Source organism: Coenobita brevimanus, chromosome 59, assembly GCF_032717465.1.
Source record: "Coenobita brevimanus isolate Jiangsu-jjx chromosome 59, ASM3271746v2, whole genome shotgun sequence".
Classification (NCBI taxonomy): domain Eukaryota; kingdom Metazoa; phylum Arthropoda; class Malacostraca; order Decapoda; family Coenobitidae; genus Coenobita; species Coenobita brevimanus.
The window spans coordinates 29175061-29195583 of record NC_137012.1 but is presented as its reverse complement, the minus strand read 5'-3'; positions in this window follow the sequence as shown (position 1 = coordinate 29195583).

The following is a 20523-nucleotide window of genomic DNA, read 5'->3' as shown; positions in this document are numbered from 1 at the left end:
TAATAATAAAAATACAAAAACGAACACCCCAACCCCCTCCACAAACAACAGTACAGCAATTGAAAAATAGTAATAACAATGACAATAACAATAATACAGTAATAATAATAATAACCATACAAACAACAACATTCATAATAATCACAGTACGAACAACAACAATAATAATAAAAGTATAATAACACACATCACACACTCTCAGCAACACTTGTCAATAGATTTTCACCAACGCAGCTGTTTGGCACACTGCAAGTGTTCTGATATCCTACCAAGTGGCTGAAAGATCATTACTACGCATATGTTTGAACTTTACATAACTTCACCTTCACCATTACTTGAAATCTACAGTCATTACTACTATTAGGCACCTCTCTCTCTGCACAGTAACCTAAACAGGTCATTTTTCCCCTTTTCTTCACGCACACGCGCACACACACACACACACACACACACACACACACAATTTTTTTGTCTCTCCATAAATACCTAACACACACACACACACAATTTTTTTGTAAGTCTCTCCATTAATGCCTAAAACACACACACACACACACACACACAATTTTTTTCTCTCCATAAATACCTAACACACACACACACACAATTTTTTTGTAAGTCTCTCCATTAATGCCTAAAACACACACACACACACACAATTTTCTGTATGCCTCTCCATTAATGCCTAAGAAACAACCAAGCCTATTACTGTATACTGTAATGTATATAATTATGATAACTGAGTACACACACACACACACACACACACACACATGACCAACCATAACCAAGTCTTATAATTACCATGATAAAGCACATTATTAACACGCTGCTCCTTTGTACTTACTTTTGTAGTACGCGCAGTGTGCTGTGGAGACCCGCGAGATCTGTCAAGTGAGAGATTAATTAATTTCATTATATATTAAGGCCTACCACAAAATGAAAATTGTTATCCGTTTCATCATAAATTTACCTTTCTCCTCTCAACAACATAAACAAAAAATCTCGCTCATATTTGCTGTAATTCAGCTTCATTACGTACTACAGTATATATCCTTCAAAATCAAAACTGCTATTAGTTTCATCATAAATTTACCCTTCCCCCTCAATATGAAATATTACTCCTATTCATTCAAACTCAATTTCCACCATCTCATCAATCTTTCAACTAACAACTGTTATGGCTGTAATTAAAGATTTCTCATTCATGTTAAAACTAGACAATAAGGGAAGTTTCTGCAGCTGAAAGGCTAACTGTATACATGAGGGGTAAAAAAAAAAAAAAAAAAAAAAAAAAAAAAAATCTATCTTCCTACCTAACATTCTATCTATGCCTACCTATCTATTAGCCAAATACAATAATCTTGGAATAGGCAGCATCAATTTAATCACCTCCATACTGTATCTTCACAGTCATTCTAGTACATCATGAAGAACTCAGCATGAAACCCATAGCTAACATAACAAGCCTCTACTTAACACTTCAACAACTTTATAGAAACAAAAATCAATATGCTACAAGTGTTTCCAATTAACAAACTAACAGAAACCTCCAGTGTCATATGGTAAATAAACTGACAGTAGTACTGTACTGCACTAAAATTAATTTAAATGAACACTAAAGGTCGAGAAAGCTCAAGTTCTGTACTTTTTTCCAGTACAGCAAACACCCAATTATCATTCTGCTGAAGCTGAGTCACACGAGCCTCAAAGAATTAAGGTAGCACCAACTTCATTAATCCTCCCATGGTTTGGATAACTCATACTGGTACTATTTAATTTAGTTTTTAATGCCAGACAATTTTACTCAACTGAAAGTGAATCATAAATCCTGAGTGTTAACACCTGATTACCTATAATACTGAAATCTATATTAAGCTGAAAATAATCATCCAGCCATTGTTATAATATCATTAGACCAATGCCTTACGGTAATGAATGGGTTAATCATTCAGTATACCATGTAAGCCTACCCTATAAAATGGAATTCAGCTCAACATAAACATCTGAATTGAGAATCAGCAAAAATCTGGGTTTAATGTGATGTCCCTGCTAAGCAAACAATGACAAACAAAACCTACGCTGCCTGCACTCTGTCCCCTTTAACATTTACACCCACAGTAAGCCATTAGGGATGCAAATTCCACAACAAACTAGCTATACCATGGAGGTGAAAGGGTTTAAATTCTTCACTCATCACACTTCAGGCTTCCATTTTGGAGAGGGATGCCTTCACATGATGGCACCAAATTAACTGGATGGCTCCACTGCCTGGTTATACAAACATCTCTGTTCTCTCCCTATCCCCCAGTATGGAGGATGGTGAACTACAGATGTATGATTTCATTCTGCATTCCACTGGGATCATGTCCAGATGAGCCCGTGGTTGTAACTACAGTAGCCTACTACTACTACTACTATTGTACTGGTACTTCAAGACTCATAAATTCCTGAATACGCAACATTATCATCATCGACAATCTGTATAGCGGCTCAACGTTCAAAACTGTGAACATTGCAATCACAACAAATTCTGCCCTTAATGCATATGAAAAATCCACCCACACGTAACGTTCATGGAACTGAAACCGTTAACCTGACCAAAGCTGTCAATCCATCTCTCCATCTTGAATGCTGAGCTGTAACAAAATATTAATACTGGAATATGGTGCTAGTCATGAAGAAGTGCCATAAAAAAAATGCAGAGCTGTAATACTGTCTTATTCAATAACTGGCCTATAGAAATTAAGCTGCAAAGGGATCAAAATCTCCAACAATTTATGGTGGATGAACTAAAACTGGTTTTCTTTCTTGCTACAAACCCTGCCAAAATCAATTATGGTACACATGCTACTTGCAGATCCCCCCCCCCATTTTTTTTAGGATGTGTTTTCAAAATGGAGGGTTTAGATAATCCTTTAACAACTCAATGGCTCTTCTACACTGAATAAAATTATATGACACTGGCAAAACTACCTTTTAAATCATGTCTTCTGAGGCATCAAACACACATTTATATACAGTACAATGCAACACTGACAGCCACAGAAGGGAGAAGGCAATGCAGAGGGAAGAGGGATAATCACCAACAGCTGGCCTCACTCCCACCACTCTTCAATGTTCATACAAAACACACATTACATATCATCTATTACCGTACCAATAAAAATACAATTTACACCTCGTACTGGTGGTGCTTACTTAAGAAATACAAATAATACACAGATACCTACAACAGATATGTGGTGTATGTTTAACATATTACGGTATGTCATCCTGAAATGGTCAGGTAGATCAATGATACGTGGGTACAATCAGAAACTTCAAACCATGTATCGTATGGCAGCTGCACAACTGACCAGTATGGCAATGTAATGCTGACAAAAGTGTTACCACGTAAAATTTACCCATCTGTGACCACCAGTAAGTGTAATTTCAGATTGTAATTCTTTACTATACAGTACATTCAGCACCAGTCAGCATATCTTGGTTAAGCAGCAGCTCAATATACAGTACCATCATCAGTCCATACTACTTCAATGGAGGACAACAGTCTCTCTTAACATTTTTAGTTCAAATATGGTTGTCAGCCAGTTCTATCCCAGCCCTGCAACTAAGGTCAAAGCGTGCAAGCATGATGAAGCCTTTATATACGAACACTCCAGCAGAGTACAGTACTGTTCTTAATTACTCAGAGCACTGATTAGGAATTAACAAACTGATATGTTAGCCATACAATGATTGTGCTAACAGGTACTGGTGCAATTTTTTACCAGTAACTAAACTATGTACCTTACTCAAATAACGAAATTACTGTATATGGTTTGTACGACAGTTATTCCCTTGATGTGTGCAGGTTTCCATAAGCTGAATAAAATTATTGGGGACATGTTAGTGAAATAGTTAATATTTGTTGGTGATTAACATTACAGTACACCAAAGCACAGTTCAGTACTTCAGCATGATGACATCATTTCATATTTATCATCTTCACATTCATAGATTATTTGGTAAAGTCCTTTTGTTCTAAGTTAAAGGCATGTTTGAGATATCAGAACCTATCTCCATTAACCCTTTTGGTACACTGATACATTATATTTGAGTACAGTATTCCAGTCACCTCCAAATTAGTTAATATGGTACGTAACAAATCTCTCTCACACTGAAGGGGTTAATCAATGCAGCTATCACTTAGAAGTAGCCTATAGTCGGACTGTTTTCAACTGACAGAACTGCATTAGTTTCACATCACTACAATAGTAATGAAGTAGGACTCAGGGTATTTTTTTACCATACTTAAGAAGCAAACACAGGGTACATAATTTTATGTGTTTTCTATGGGTTCCTCTCATCAGTAACAATTTTTTCCTATGCTGTTTCCTTCAAAAATTTGTAATAATGATAATTCGTTCAGTTAAACATGTACAGTGTAGAGCTGAGGTTAAGCAAGATTGTCTAGTTTGGTATGATGACGTAGGTAAATGATTAAATTTGCTGGCTTAGTGGTCATATTTCCTTTATTATGCAGTTTGGGTTGGTCACATGAGATTAGCTTTGTGGATTGGGGGGACAAAGCCCCCCAGTTAAGATTGATGTGGTTACTATCTATCTATCTATCTATCTATTGCCAGATGCCACAATCCCGTAAGGGGTGGCCATTTGACTTTGAGTTATTTGTTTTACAGGGAGGGGCACTAACCCTCCACCAACCCACTTGTTGACACGTAGGGAGCATGTATGGTTTGGTTATATGGTTACCACCCAGCGTTGTAAATGGTTTCTTGGCTTACAGGAAACCATTTGGCTTGTCACTCAATGTAAAGCCACCTGTATAGGAAAGAAAAGCAATAAGAAGTGACAGGAAAAACGGAAGAAATAGGAAGACAGGAGGGCAGGCACGATTTTATATTTTTTGCTTCATGTGATGCTACCGACATACAGAGTTATACTAATGCTAAAATACAGCAGATCCCCATTATATGACAAGCCAGTATGCAATGAATCGCTTATATGATGATGAAAGTTAGAACCTTTTTTCAATACAGGTATTCGATGGCATTTTCATTTATCCGATCATTATGATCCCATACAAAATCTCACTGATTGATGTGCGATCATTATTTTCACTTATACAGTAGCATTGTCCACATGCAAGCCTACAGTTGTGTATTTCTCACTTTCGAGCATGTAAGTGTCAGTGATGGAACAATAGTGTAGTGTTGGAGATCAAGTAGCAAGTAAAGTGAACTGAAGTTACTGTATATAACTACCAGTTTAGGTGAGCTGTAAACTAATTTTTGGACTTATTTTTAATGGATAGTAGCATGTGAAGTGCAGTGAAAAAAAAAATATATACATATCAGTTTAGGTGAGCTGGACACTTGTTTTAAACCTGGTTGAGTGAGTGACCCTTGGCCAAAAATGTATCCCCGTTAAAACCATGTATAACTGACTTGGTATACAATAAATTGTTATGCGACGGATTTTTCAAGCGCATCCCCATCATAAAATGACGGTGTGCAGTACTGAACTAGCAAATGGCAGACTCATTACTCTGTTATAAATATGTTCATTCTCCTATATCATATTAAAAACTATGGGATGAAAATTATAAAATTGGATAAAACATGTGTTTTTCCTGTGTTTTTTTATGAAATTCCTTTGGTTTTAACGATCATTTTCCATGGCGGAAATGTTCCTTTTCCCTGCATTTACCCCACCCTAACCCTGAATTCACACAGGTCCCCACTGCCTATAGGGGGATGAAAGAGGGAGAGGAAAAGCTAGGAAATGAGGCAATTCTGAGACAAATGAGTCAAAATCAAATGATCTACATAAAAAAAGGCATACAGAGAACCTTGTCTTATCTACAAAAATCACATCTGCCTGAAAGTAAAAATTTACCAAAATGAATAAGAATCTCCTTGGTTAGTACTGTAATTGGGTAAGAACGAATCTCCTTGTTTACCTGCATAATCAACCCTCCTACCTGACTACAGCTGGCCATCAACAGAGCTGAAGTGGGTTAGGGATCTCCTTCAGGTGAAAACAGACTACAGCAGCTACAGGTTGGAAAAGGAGTTAACCCTAATGATCTCTGACTGACAGGTGGTTCCAGCCCAGACACTATGGCAATTTAACCCTGTGGCACTGTGTGTGACCCCCACAAATATAACTATCAATCACCATGCAACACCGTCTGCAATCAATGTTCATGTGTTGTGGTTAATTAGTAAGAGAAATAAACGCTACCTCTAAGGCTACAACAATTGTCACTCAGCTGAAGTAAACTCATCGAGGACAAAGATGCTCACTCCCCTGTTATATTTGATCTGGGCCAACGACAATAACCTCTCAATGCCATATTACTCACCAAATCAAAGGGAAACAGAGAGCATAATTGCCAATTCGTCTGCAAGGACAACCCAGCTCAATCTGTCACAGGACAACACCTGCCTAATCTCCCTATTATCCTTTAATCCCAAACGTCTCGATGCACTAGCAATTAAATAATATCAAAATGGGAGTTTAAAATATATATTGACATACCTTCAGTGTAAACTGGGCGAGATATGGTGTAAATATCCGCGGCTAATGTGTCTGATGCACCACTACTGAAACCCACGCCATCTGTTGGTGGTCACGTGTACCAACCCGGCTGTCCTGATGTCTGTCTGTCTGTCGCTCCTGCTTATCCTTGCCTTTACTCAGCTATTTAATTAGGGACGTAGTTAAAATATCTTTTTTCTCGCGTATTACACATACTTGACTCATTTTATTCGTTTTAATTACGATAATGCCTAATACTCCAATGACTGAGATGTCCAATTTCGCTCCGTCTCTGCTTTTTATTGCAGCATCTTTTCATTTACAATCCGATACCCATTCCTGTATTTCCATCAATCATCCGAGTCCTGTGTGATATTTTTTTCATCCACTATCGTAAATAATGATCATTTCAATACACAGCAAACCATGGTGCAAGAGGAAGACGCCATCAAGCGGTGGCACTGATGTAACCGAGCGGCTCCACTGCCCCCACTCCTCTTCTCCTGAAAGGAGGATGGTAGACTACAGCAGGGCAACTTCACCATGCAGTTCACAAGGTTCACATTTAGATGGGCCAGGAGTTACTACTACTACCACTACTAGGCTACTGCTATTACTACCATTACTACTACTACTACTACTACTACTACTATTACGCATCACCTCACACTTCAAAATCATTTACATATACCTTTTCCACCATCATATCTGGGGCTGGAGAGGGAGGTCTTCACAAGGAGGCAGCAAGACAACCATCTGGCTCCATTGCCCAGCTGTACAAATGGCCAAGTTCATGTGAAACAATTAATGATCTGACATGGCATGAATAAAGCTATCAAATCAATCATGGAACACTGACTTTCAAACTCAGATAAAATTTTGGTGTGGAGAAGAAAAATAACACACACCAACACACGTATTTAATTCAGAATGTACAATGTATGATTCAACATCATACAGATGCCCTGACTGTGGTAGGCCTATAAGGCAGGACAGTGTCTGGCTTCAAAAGAGAAATGTGGTACAAAGGAGGTTAATATGAAGTTAATGCTTCCTCCATCTTTCATTCTGGATACAAGACAGAGCATTTTTTGGTTCCTGTTTACAATGGATCATCAGATATTTACTTATTACCTGATATTATATCCCCTCTTTCATGGAAGCTGATACAAAAATATCATCATACACCTCAGCCCAATTCATCTTCAGTCTTTTATTCCAATCCAAACTCCCTTCCCTACATACCATGAGTAAAAGCTCTAGTGATTCTGAAATAAGAAAATTGGAATGATCTCAGTAACATTACTGTTGAGAAAATGCTTCTACACCAATAACAATACCTGTAATAATAGTAATAATAATGTACTCTGATTTACCTTGCCTGTTTGATTACGCTTTACTGTGACAGATAGATATACTGATATTGTACGTAATTACCAAATTGGCCTAAATCACCCAATCACTACAGAAACAACCAAAATACAAGTACAGTATAAGAAAAACTGGGAGCATCTCACACAATATTAGTGTTGGGTAGAATTCATCAATAATATCAAAACACAAAACACTGACATGAGTTACATGGTGAATGTCAAAAATAAATACTGTAACACTGAGTTTGAGTAGAACTGTCATACAAGCAATGAAATATGTACAGTATATCATTACAGTACATAACAAGTATAAAAAATGGAATTTTACTTGTTTCTGTATAAGGCAAACCTTGAAGTCATATATATTGGCATTGTTTAATCAGTAACAACCTTAAATAATAAATTTAAGTATTCAACAGCATCATCATCATGATCCTGACCTTCACAATGATATTAGAGAACACATGTTTTTTTACCTATGGTCAACAGTGATTAAGCAATACCTAAATTTAATATCTTTTACCAGTATGCATTTAGGAACTGTAAAACACTAAAGTCAATTCCATAATACCTCCAATAAAACAGTAGAGACATCAAACTAAGCTACCAGTCCAGTACATTTAGGGATGATGACCAGCATACTTTCCCTGAAGGCATTACATGATCACAAATCCTCCAATCACCACTTGGGGATTAAACCAATGCAAGGCGGTTGCTCCAACTGAGGAATTCTAACGAAAGGACTGCTGATAACACAGGAACCAAAAGTGACACTGCCTGAACTTAAACTCCAAACCTGGTATAAGAGGAGGCAGATTTCTAAACCTTATAAACCTCATCTCGCACCCACAGTTAGTTTACAGTTGATTCTTATATTTTTGCAAACACAGTATGACTTGAGGTGGAATCACCTAACTCACTAAGACCAGGGATGTCTTTTTATCAGTTTGTTCTTGTCATCTCCATTCGATTTTATTCAGCTTCAGATAGAAATTTCGAGCTGGCGGTGTGAGGTACACCTTTAATAGTAGCAGCTGTAGTAACCACATGTTCATCTGAAATATGAACCTGATGGACTACAGGTTTAAACTGCCATTCTCCTTCAGTGCACTGTCCCTTTTTGGGTGACAGGGAAGTCACTGAAGGATGTTTGTACAACCAAGTACGTGAGCTGCCAAGTAATATCAGCATCACATCCTTGGTAAACCCTTTCAATACACGAGGCTCTCCCTAACCTAAATATACTGTCTGGTAATGGCATGAATAAACTAAAAAGCAAGTCACCCAGATTCGAGGGGTTAAATGAAACATTCTCATCAAAACCGTGTAACATAAAGCCCTATCTATATTCTCCACCCCCCCTCTTTTTTTTATAACACTATGAGATAACTTTATGATAGGTCTTTTTGATTAGGGATGCCTCAAACATTGTAACTATTGCATAGATGATGAGTCAAATGCAATACAGAACTCCCATGACCCGCTTACCTGATATTACTAACAACTGTCAGGTAATATGTTTTTATTTACACTAAGCTGGCCCAGATTTTTGTCGCTTTGTACCTAATTTCCCATAGCCCAGTGACAGAAAATGATAATGCTGCAGCTCTAATTTCTTTCCATAGCATTACTTCATGGCTACCATTAGATGAAGTTAGAGTATAATGAGTATAATTACTCCACTCTTACAGTAATCTAGCATTTTGTTTACCCACTGAGCATGGGGATGTCTCTTTAATTTTATTCTTGTTCTCCCCTAACAATTATATTCAGCTTCGCATATAGACTTTTCAAACTGGAAGGGTTAGATACAGCCTTAATAAATACTGTACCCTGAATATGAGAGGCCAATATTTCTCTGAATGAAACTGTCTGGAGGTACCAAGAATAAACTGATAAGGACATCACCCAGGCTCAAGAGGCTATCATCTTCAGCTTTACCATAATCATACCTTTTGATCTGGACCAAGAAAGCCCATAACACATGAGGGGCTGAGACTAACCCACAATCATCATTTAAGATGTATGAGTAGGCAACCAACCTATGTCCTTGGCACCCTTTATATGACAAAAAAATCTCCAGACACCTCTTGGACCTGAAGAAATTCACTCCAACTCTTGTCATGCATATATTTTGTTTGATAAAGTGCTTTAACTTCAAATCGTACAATCATGAGCAGAAAGTCTGCCAACAGTCTCCTCCCAACATAATGTAGATGAACATTTCTCATTCCTACTCAATAATCAGAGAGTATCCTTCTTTCTACTGTTCAGTTGTATACTTCATATTGCTTCCTTTCCCAATCACAAATCTTTCATGTAACACCTTACATTGTCACATGTGACAGGAAAGTGCTGGTGAACATTTCATCACGATGGTATCTATATAAAAGGCCAGAGAACTACAAACTCAGTATTAAATACCACTGAGTTTGTTACAGTATCAGAAACACGAGTCCATGATTCAGACTGGTCCTTTATTTCACCAACACACCACCACAAATAAGAATATGAAATAATGGGGGTACAATTGTATTTCAGGAAGAAAGGAGCTCTACTGCCCTTCTTAGTAAATTCAGTGACACTACCTGGCATGACTAGATATATATATTGTATTATATTATGTCCAGCACTTCGCAACATACAACCCAAATCAATGTAAACAGTGAGCAAATGAGTAAAATTATATCACACAACACATGCAGTACAGTACCCAGAACCCCACACACTAAATAAGACTATAAAGGTCCTATGCTTAAACCCTTCAGTACCACGGTGTATACATAATTACATTCTTGCAGTCTCCAGATGAGTTTATTAAGATACACTTCTAGAATGGAGGAGATAGATATAGCTTTAATTAACCCCTTCACTAGAAAAGGTCTCTCCATGAGGCAAGTGATTTCTGTTGAATCTTTTAAAAGACAGCTAAAAGCCTTTCTCTTTTCAAGAAACTATAATCTCAGGAGAGGTGTTAGGAGAGACAATTATAGAGTTCAACTGCTGCCACTTCTACAGATGAATTCTGTACTGTTTATGAATGATATCACATGCCTTGAAGCTGTATAAGTGTAAACAGGTGCTGTGTGCTAATGAATCCTTTATGAAAAACTGATGCTTTTCAGAAACAAAAGACCAGCTTCCTGTTGTTATTACTGTATTATCATTATCATCAATATTATTATTATTATTATTATTATTTATTATTACTGTTATTATTAAGGTGAATATAATCATCTGCGGGCAGCAAGGATGAGCTAAAAAGGACATCAGCTAGAATAAAGAGTCTAAGCATATGACCCTAAGGCTGCAGCAGCAAGATAACAAAGAAGGATATCATACAAGTGGAATGTTTAGGTGAAAATAGTGTACAATTTTGGAAGAGAAGTTGCTTGGCTGTGGGATGTGTACAAGAGAATGTGGTTTGAGACAAGTGGCTGGCTCAAATAATGTTTTCCTAGATACTGTACAATATTTTCATTGATCAAGGATGCTCCCTTGTCCCTTTAAGCTGATGATGCATTTATTATTTATTTTTCTAAGCCCTAAGCATATTTTTTAAGTTTAGGGGTGACTTTCTGAGTTGGACAGGTTTGATATTGCTTTTAGTGATTCATTTACAGCCTCATATTATCCTTAAGCTGAATAATATTGTCTACTGGTGGCCTGATGATAATTAAACACACATCATTGTTTTTAATGAGTTTAGAGCAGGATAAGTACAAATGATAAATAATGCATATCCCTCTTACTGCTGGCACAACTCTAGTATTACCGTATGTACCAGCTAATGCCCGATGATTTTAGTTAACTGAGGATGAGCATTGGTAACCTGAGTGAGTTAAAACTAATACAATACCATTAACCCTCTAACATATGGGAAATCTCCAAAATTTTCTTCAAGCTAAGGCCAGACAATTTTAGTCAGCTGAGTGAGTCACAGGAGCCTGAGAGAGGTAAGAGTAAGATGAATAGGGCTGACAAATACTGTAATATATACCCCAATGGCTATATCAAAAGCAGATACACAGACATTCATATCTACAAAAACACCCTGGCCAAGTCATCTCATCCAGCCACACACTCTTAGGAAATAAATCAAGCAAACTGAGATTCTATGGCTGTTTTCATCTTTGGTATTTGAGCAACAGACCAATGTAAACAGTGGTGAAAACAGTGATGCAAACAGAAGGTGCTAGACAGTCACACACAAAGGCGAGGATTCACAAACAAACATCTCATTAATTCCCTCCCATAACTCAGATCTGTGTTTCCAGAGTGACAGACTGACTACGAAAGTGTGAGTGAGGCATAGGGGAGATGGGGAGACTGAGGATGAGATGGAGGGGAGAGGGGGGGACCAAGGATGAGAAAGAACAGTTAGAATAGCATGGTACAATGTATAAGGAAGGGTTGTGAGGTGGAGGAAAGTAGCCTGATGGTGGGGGATAGGGCGACAAGGAGCAAACCTGTTCATGGCCACTCCTTCAAAATGCAGGTGTATAGCTGAAAATAAGAAGACAGAGAGACACAGAAAAATATAAACTGATAAATATGTTGGTAGATACAGATAACTTTGATTTTTTCCAAGCAGGACAAGGATAGGTGAGTATAAAATCTTCCTATGTCTCTTGTTCTTCCAGTAAAACAGGTCTAACTTATGGTAAGGAAATAATTGTAAATCTGTTTGTAAATCCTGCCTCTCAATGGCGAGGATTTCTTCGTTCAACAGGCAGATACCCAGTTCTTGCTATGCATTGGGGATGTGGTTCAAAGGATCACAATATTTTCCTTACAGTTGGTGAAATGAACTTGAAGAAAGGCATATTAACTTAGTACTGTAACTGGCAAAATCACTCTGTGACACATCCCGGACTTACATGGTTGTATTCTACGAGGCAGATATCATAACACCCGTCCCTTACCACCTGATGATGCAAATTACACTTTTTTTTTCTTTTTTTTTAATATTGCTGATACAAATGATGTTGAATTTTTTTTTCTTTTTTTTTTTTCTTTTTAATGCAAGAAAGAAGGAACCAAAGACCACGAGCCCACAAACCGTTCCTTCCAAGAAAAAACAAAAACAATACAAAAAAGGGCCAAATTCAAGATATAAACAGTGTACAAGAGCATGTTCAGGTGTAGTAGCAGTAGTAGTAGCAGTACCTGTTGTTGTAGCTGCAGTAGTAGCACCCCTCGGCTCATCTGAAATGTGAACATAGCAGACTGCATGCTAAGGGTGTCTTTCTTCTGCAGTGCACATCCTCCTTTTGATAAACAAGTTACGGAATAATAAACAAAATCAATTGCTAAGGAAATAATGCTACAAAGCCTCGAATGTCACTTAGATAATGAGCTGTAATGCAGACTGCCTAGACATACAATATTTCCCAAGAACAGTGACTCCTCATCCACACTGTGTGGACTGACTGCACAACAACACATCAAGGAATCAAGCAGACTAACTATAAACTATGAGCAAACAATCACATTATTATCACAGGATGTGTTTTATACATATATTAAAATGATGCAATCTCAGTTATAACTGTGAGAGAAGTTCGATTATCCACAAAACTGTACCAAATCCCATGAGGCACCTTTTTTTATTATTTTCACAACTACAGAAAACAAAAACTTTACTACTTCTGTGTATAACAAATTCTTTACTCTCTGAACCCTGGGACGTATTTTTCTTCTTGCAATCCCCTGACATTTTTACTCATTTCAAAGTAAACTTTTTGAAAGGTAGGAATTAGATACAGCCTTAATAAAGCCCTTCAACATAAATAAACTCTTCCGGCAGAAGCAGGATTAAACTAAAAAAGAAGTCACATGAATTCAAGGAGTTAGTTCCTTGAATCTGGAAGTCATTTTTTAGCTTACTTCTATCTACAGCTATAGCCAGACGTCTTTAACCCCAGAAAAAAAAGGCCACAAATTAATTGGCTCCATGTGATCCTGTCCTCAACCATCAAACTGCCATCTCTCCAACTGACAGCCTCTCTCCACCCCATCCCTTTATCTAATGCTTGGTCTCCCCCGCCCCCTCAACTCTCCACCTCACTTACATACACTCTCCTACTACTACTGGTCTTATTGATGTTAGGAATGCCGTTCAGCAGTGACGGAGTTACTGCTGACTATATTTAACCCCTTCAGCTCTCAAAGTCTATCATCGTCAGAGTAAAATCACCAGGGGTCAGTAAGAATATGGTAGAAAATATACTCCCAAGATGAACAGGTTAATTTTCACACAATGGAAAGAGTATTACATATTTGTTCAAGTCTGACTATTTTTATCTGACACCAGTGGAGTAATGATGTTAAAAAAAAAAAAAAAAAAAAAAAAAGTTAAAAATGGCAATGTTTGATTATGCTGAGTGCCTAGGAACTGAAAGGCCTAGTTTACAATATATTCATGGATAATCGAGCTTCTGGTGAATAGGGAGTAAAAGCAACAGATACTCCTGAGCAGAACTTATACATCATGTGTCTTTTTAAACAAGCAAAACAAATCTAAACCCTTTTCCACCGAAATTTGATTGCATTCACATGAACATTATTGCTATAAACCGAGTCATTAAAACTTTATACAACTTACAGATGGCAATAAGCTCTACCATATTCTTTTTACAAATACAGTAATTTCTTTTACAACCCCCATCATCATTGGCATTCCTGGTACAAGGAGGGTTTGTATAATGGGAGCCTTAATGGTTATGATATGTGTGTGAGATGCACCCAACCCTTTGACCAGTGCACTACAACCCCCATACACCACCATACTCTTCCCAGCACCCATCTCTCACTGTTCAACCCATCACATTTGGAACATGTGATCTTACTCTCAGTAGCTTTGGAAATTTCATAACAGGTCTTCCTCAGTGACATACTCTGCATATTACACCTCAGTATCTTCTTCTATGTTACTGATGCCATGTACTGTATATCATCCTCAACACCCAATCCCAAACTGCCCCATATACAGTAAATAGTAGCGTAGGGGCCCAGGGCTAGGTTATTCAGTCCCAACATTTAAGATGATGACAATAACAAAGGTATAAATAACAGAGAAGAGAAGCTTAGGTGTAAAAAGCATAAAACACTGCCAAGGAAGAGGTGGTACAAAGCCTTCCATGCCACTTAGTAAATAGTCCTTACTGCACAATACACAATTTTGAAGAGTAATGACATATGAACTGATGGATGGCCTATTACACTGATTGAGACTCTTACTCTTACAATTCCCCATATATATTTCTGAATCCTTCCCTCCCAATTAACACAGCGGGGGAAAACTCTATTCATTAAAATAGTGGGAAAAACTGAATTCAGGCCTCTCTCTCACCATTCACAATCACTACTGTAACCTGCCGTGAAACCTGAAACAGTCCCATGGCTCACTCTGCCATTTCACTGACGTAAAAATAGCATTATGTGACAACTACCTCAAACCTAATATTTTTCAGTACTGGCCAAAGGGTGAATTACCTACACGTGCTGCTTAATGTATATACAGTGCATAGAATGTACAGAAGACATGCTTATCATACGGCAAACATAGATTCAATGTCGGTGCCCCTTAACGTACAGTTGGTATTTTCAGGGATGTGGCAGATTTTGCAACCTCTCCCTCTCTCTCTCTCTCTCTCTCTCTCTCTCAGACATTTACTCTCTTATACCATAACTACTTCACTACAATGACATTTTAATTTAGACTTGCTAGCTCCAGGCCATTTTACTCCGCTGAGAAAATCCTTCAGTAACAAAGGGGTTAATCAGGAGTATATCTAACCCTTCCAGTTTAACATGCCACTTCTAAGCTAACACGATTAAAATATAAAAAAAAAGACATCAACCCACTGAGCCTGGAGATTCTTGACATTTCCGCATGAGTTTAGTTTAAGATGTGCTTCTTGACCTACAGGGGTTTGATACAGCCTTGGTAAACCCCTTCACTTTGGCTGGACCTTCCATGAGTTAAGTAAAATCATCTGGATGCAGCAAGAATAAAATTAAAGGGCCATCATCACTTGGATTCAAGAGGCTAATACTCTTCAGATACATTAATTATGCAAACCCTCAATGTTACAGAGGCATAAATAGCAAATATGGAAATATCAAAGTAAAAAAAAGAATAAATACATACATAACTACACAAATAAATAAATAACTGAATATCGGTAAATAAAAAAAAAATAAATAAAAAAAATGGAGGAAAAGATGCTGAAAGGTCTCCCACATCACTGAAAATACCACACTACATTAACAATGAGCAACGTCACATCACACTCCAGCACACCACTGTAACATTTCAAACATTTCAACATAAAGCATGTGAGGTGCAGGAGGCGTGGTGAGCCACATTATAACAATCACCAGAACTACCAAGTGCACTCAGTAGTTTTCATTTCATTTCATTTTATTTTATTCTTGCCATCCAATCAGGCTAGACACTGAAGGAAAGAGTGACCAGTTATTCTGTCCTGAGCAGCATTACATGAATCACACCACTATGAGCTACATACACTAAGAGCATTTCAACTCACTATACCACCAGGTGTCTCAAAGCTAAAAAATAATAATAATAAAAATAATATGAATTAAGAAAAAAAATCAGCTACTACACCTGATTCAAAAGATACAGTGCTTTAGAAGTTTAAATGTATGGAAATTCAGCAACATGCTTACCCTCCTCAGCATTTATATATATATATTTTCTAATTCTTATAACAGCCATATTAGTGCATTTCACTCATCCTGGGAGATGTCATTAAACACAAACGCCCAAAACTGTGGGGCTGGAAATGGATGACTTTATGTGGTGGCACTGATATTACCAGGTAGTGAAGCTGTCCAATTAAATAAATTTCTCCCAGTCCCCTCCCTATCTTTCAAAAGGAGGTTGGTGAACTGCAGGAAAAACGGCAACTTTGTCCTGCAGTCTACTGGGTTCACATTCAGATAAGCCTGGAGTTGCAAGTACTGTATTACTACTTCTACATTATGGCCATACTTCCTGCCTTTCTTAGTTTTAGTGCTTGAGATGATCTGCCTCACCCCACCTCACACACCAAGCCTCATATTTTCACTGGCTCAGGAGGCTTTCTAGATCTTTCTTAACAGTGTATTTCTATACTTGGTATGTTAAGATTCTCAGCAATGATACTAATAAAAACAATGCTGGTAATAAAATGATACAGGTAACACATTACAGAATGCCAAGGTATAATATGCAAACCACAAAAAAATAAGAAAAAAGTACTAGAAAACCTCCTATGTCCATGAGAATACGAAAGCAGGGCATCACTTCCGTCATACTTGCTGCACACACACAATACGCTTCAGTGTATTTACAGTGCATAGCATATACAGTGCTTCACTCTGATGCATACATAAAGGAACAATTGAGAGTATCTGAAGTGCAATAATAACTTTTACAGAAAAATAAACTATTTTAGAAAATTTCCTATAAAATAGATAATCAACTATCATACAAGGTACAGTATACAAATATATTTAAAAAATCAGCTCTGGAATGCATCAGATAAACTCTGCTAGAGAAAAATAATAAGCTCAAACTTTACCTTGCACTGGGAAATTAAAAGTTAATGATATTTTCACCACCTGTAACACGTCTCAGTTCAGTTTTCAATGTGTACACTACTCACTTTCCTTTATCATTGACAACTTCACAATAATGACACACTTTTACATTTAATTCTTGCTACCACTAGACAATATTTATTCCTTTACAATCTCTCATACTGAAGGAGTCAAGGACAGCAAAATTTAACTCCAATATACTCTTTTCACATTAACCTGGCTCAAATTTCCAACCTTTAGCAGCTTATTTTCATGCAGTTCATTGCCAAAAAAAAACAATACTATAACTCCATACCCTTTTCACAGCACCTATCTGTAACCACCAAAATATTCTTATATTAATATGTTAAACTATTCTTACAGCTAAGCATTCAAGATGGAGAGATGGCAATTTTAGACCAGGTTAAAGTAAAATGAGTATGGTTAGAAAGCCTATGCCAAGCTAAATAAAAATTGTATAACAGTAGCAAGAGAGAAGCATAAAAGACATCACCATAATGACGGAGTTAAGCCAGAGATGCTGATGGTGTAAGCAGGTCTCTAATTCTTGACAGTCATTTATGGAACACCTGTGGCTTTTAGATGCAACTAGCCTGCATCCCACATTACAGAAGGCAGGCAGCAATCATTCAGAATGGTCAGACATACCCCCATCACCTCCAAGTGCTTCAGAAATCATAGTCATAAACTGGGGACCTGCTCACACGTCTGTGCACTCAGTTTTCATCGTACAGACCTCAAACATTTTAATGGAAACATGGCACACCCTGGCTAAGTCAATATGTTTACTCTTCTGATGGCAACATTTCTCACACATTCCTTCCACTCTTGTCTATTTCGTCTATATCAGTCTATCTATTTTTCTATATCAATATTTTTCATAAATGCTTCTATTCTTGTCTACATTGTCTTTATCAATCTACCTACTTACCTCTCTACCTATTTCTCTATCTATCTATCTATTTACCAAAAGAATTAATCAGAGAAATTTACAAACCATCCCATTCCCCCTATTTTACAAGTACACTCAATGCCAATAACCAGGATCACACTCTTTTGATATAAACACTAGCTAAACCATACAATATAAGATGCTTTGAAGTCCTGAAAAGCCAAAAGACAACAATAATTCATAAGTCAAAGTGGGGCACAGATCAATGAGATAACAAACAGACACACAGACAGATCCAATGCCTTTCAGTACACTCGCTACATAAATAAGCATCTACAATAAGTCCTCTTTATAAGACCTCCTCCTTAACACCAATCCCACGTTACCCTCCTTTATGTGTATGTACCTCAGGCTAAGCAAATGGTCCAGTACATTCAAGGGGAAATAATCAGCCTCTTTCTCTTGGTGGAATTACGTGACTGAAAAACCTGCAGTCACCTCAAGGACTTGGAACCTATGCCAGATCATCACTCCACATGGGATATTCAAATTGCCATACTGTACAAACTCTTAAATTCCAAATGCATGGTTCAAAAGGCTTTATGGAAATTAACCCCTAAAGGTCGGTCCCTGTTCTGGAACGCGTGTCACGGGGATGTCAGTCCCCGTTCCAGAACGTTTAGACACTATTTTCTCGGCCACTGTTCTACAATAAATTATCGTAGGACATTGGAACAACACTCATTTTAAAGCTAAACAACTGTACTTTGCTGGGTATAAAGATTTCTATGACAGGTTTCATAATTCTCAAAGGTGCGATTTTTGAAAAATCACCTATTTTTTGCAAAATAATGCCGCTCCTGAAGTTCAGTTTTATAAACAATGCCCGACCCCAAGGGGTTAAGTAATTTGGAAAGTGGAATAATAATGAGAGATGTTAGAAAATAATGCAATAAATAGTCTTTAGATCTGTGAACAGGAAATACATTTACATACTGGGTGAAAATTCTGTTCCTATCTGTAAAGTTTCCATTAGTTTTCCCCAGTTTGTATTATCCATGGTTAAAGGGGGGAAAAAAAAAAATTATTTGGGGCACATCCTTGCCTTATAAAGAGGGCTGCCTATACAGCATAAAGATAATGGCATATATGTGCAAGCAAATATACTGTATGTATGTATACTGGTACAGTACATATACAATATATTACAGAGTACAATCCCTACATATATTTATATATTTTATTTATATATATATTTATATATTTATATAATACCAGATAAGAAATATCATATGTAATAAAATAGTTCTAATAATTACATCTAACTCTGCTACTCAAGACAACAGTAGAACTCCAAATATTCGAACATGTGGCCTTTTCAACACGATCCTCCTGAACTGTACATAATTTTTCCACTGACATTCACCATCTCATCAAAAGCACAACTCTAGTACTCTATTCTAACTAAAACCAGATGGTGTTGGCTGACAGTAAGCCACAGGGGTCAGAGTATGTTAATGTCTGCCCACTCTATTCATTACCAAAACATTACATGCAAAGTCTAAGGATATTTAAAGCAGCCTACACATGAGTATGAAATAATCCAGAACACAGCTGCTCTGAGAGGCCAAATGATTGCACTATGTAGGAATAAATTGAATTTCTACTGAACAGGGGCATATCCAGGGGAGGAGGAGGTTCTGGTTCTCTGGAAATTCCCCCTCCTTCTTTTCTCCTCCTCCTCGATGGTTATAACACGGACATAACATACAAATAATGGTGAAGCGTATACTGGTACCTCTGGACAGTTCATTCTGAATGTTAAATTATTTTCAATCTCTTTCCTTGCTTTTTTACCCTCCCCCCTCCCATTTCTCTTAACATTAATGCATTCCTGATACAGTAGTACTGATTTATTTTCCAGAACATTGCTGTAAAATCACCCTTCTTTATTAAATTATTTTTTTTCTCTCCATCCTCCCTCTTTTTGGCAAACCTGGGGTGTGAAGAAGTCAAGATGATACTAATGATGATGAAGATGATGATGACGATGTTGACAATGACAATAATGATAATAATAAAGATGATAATGATGAT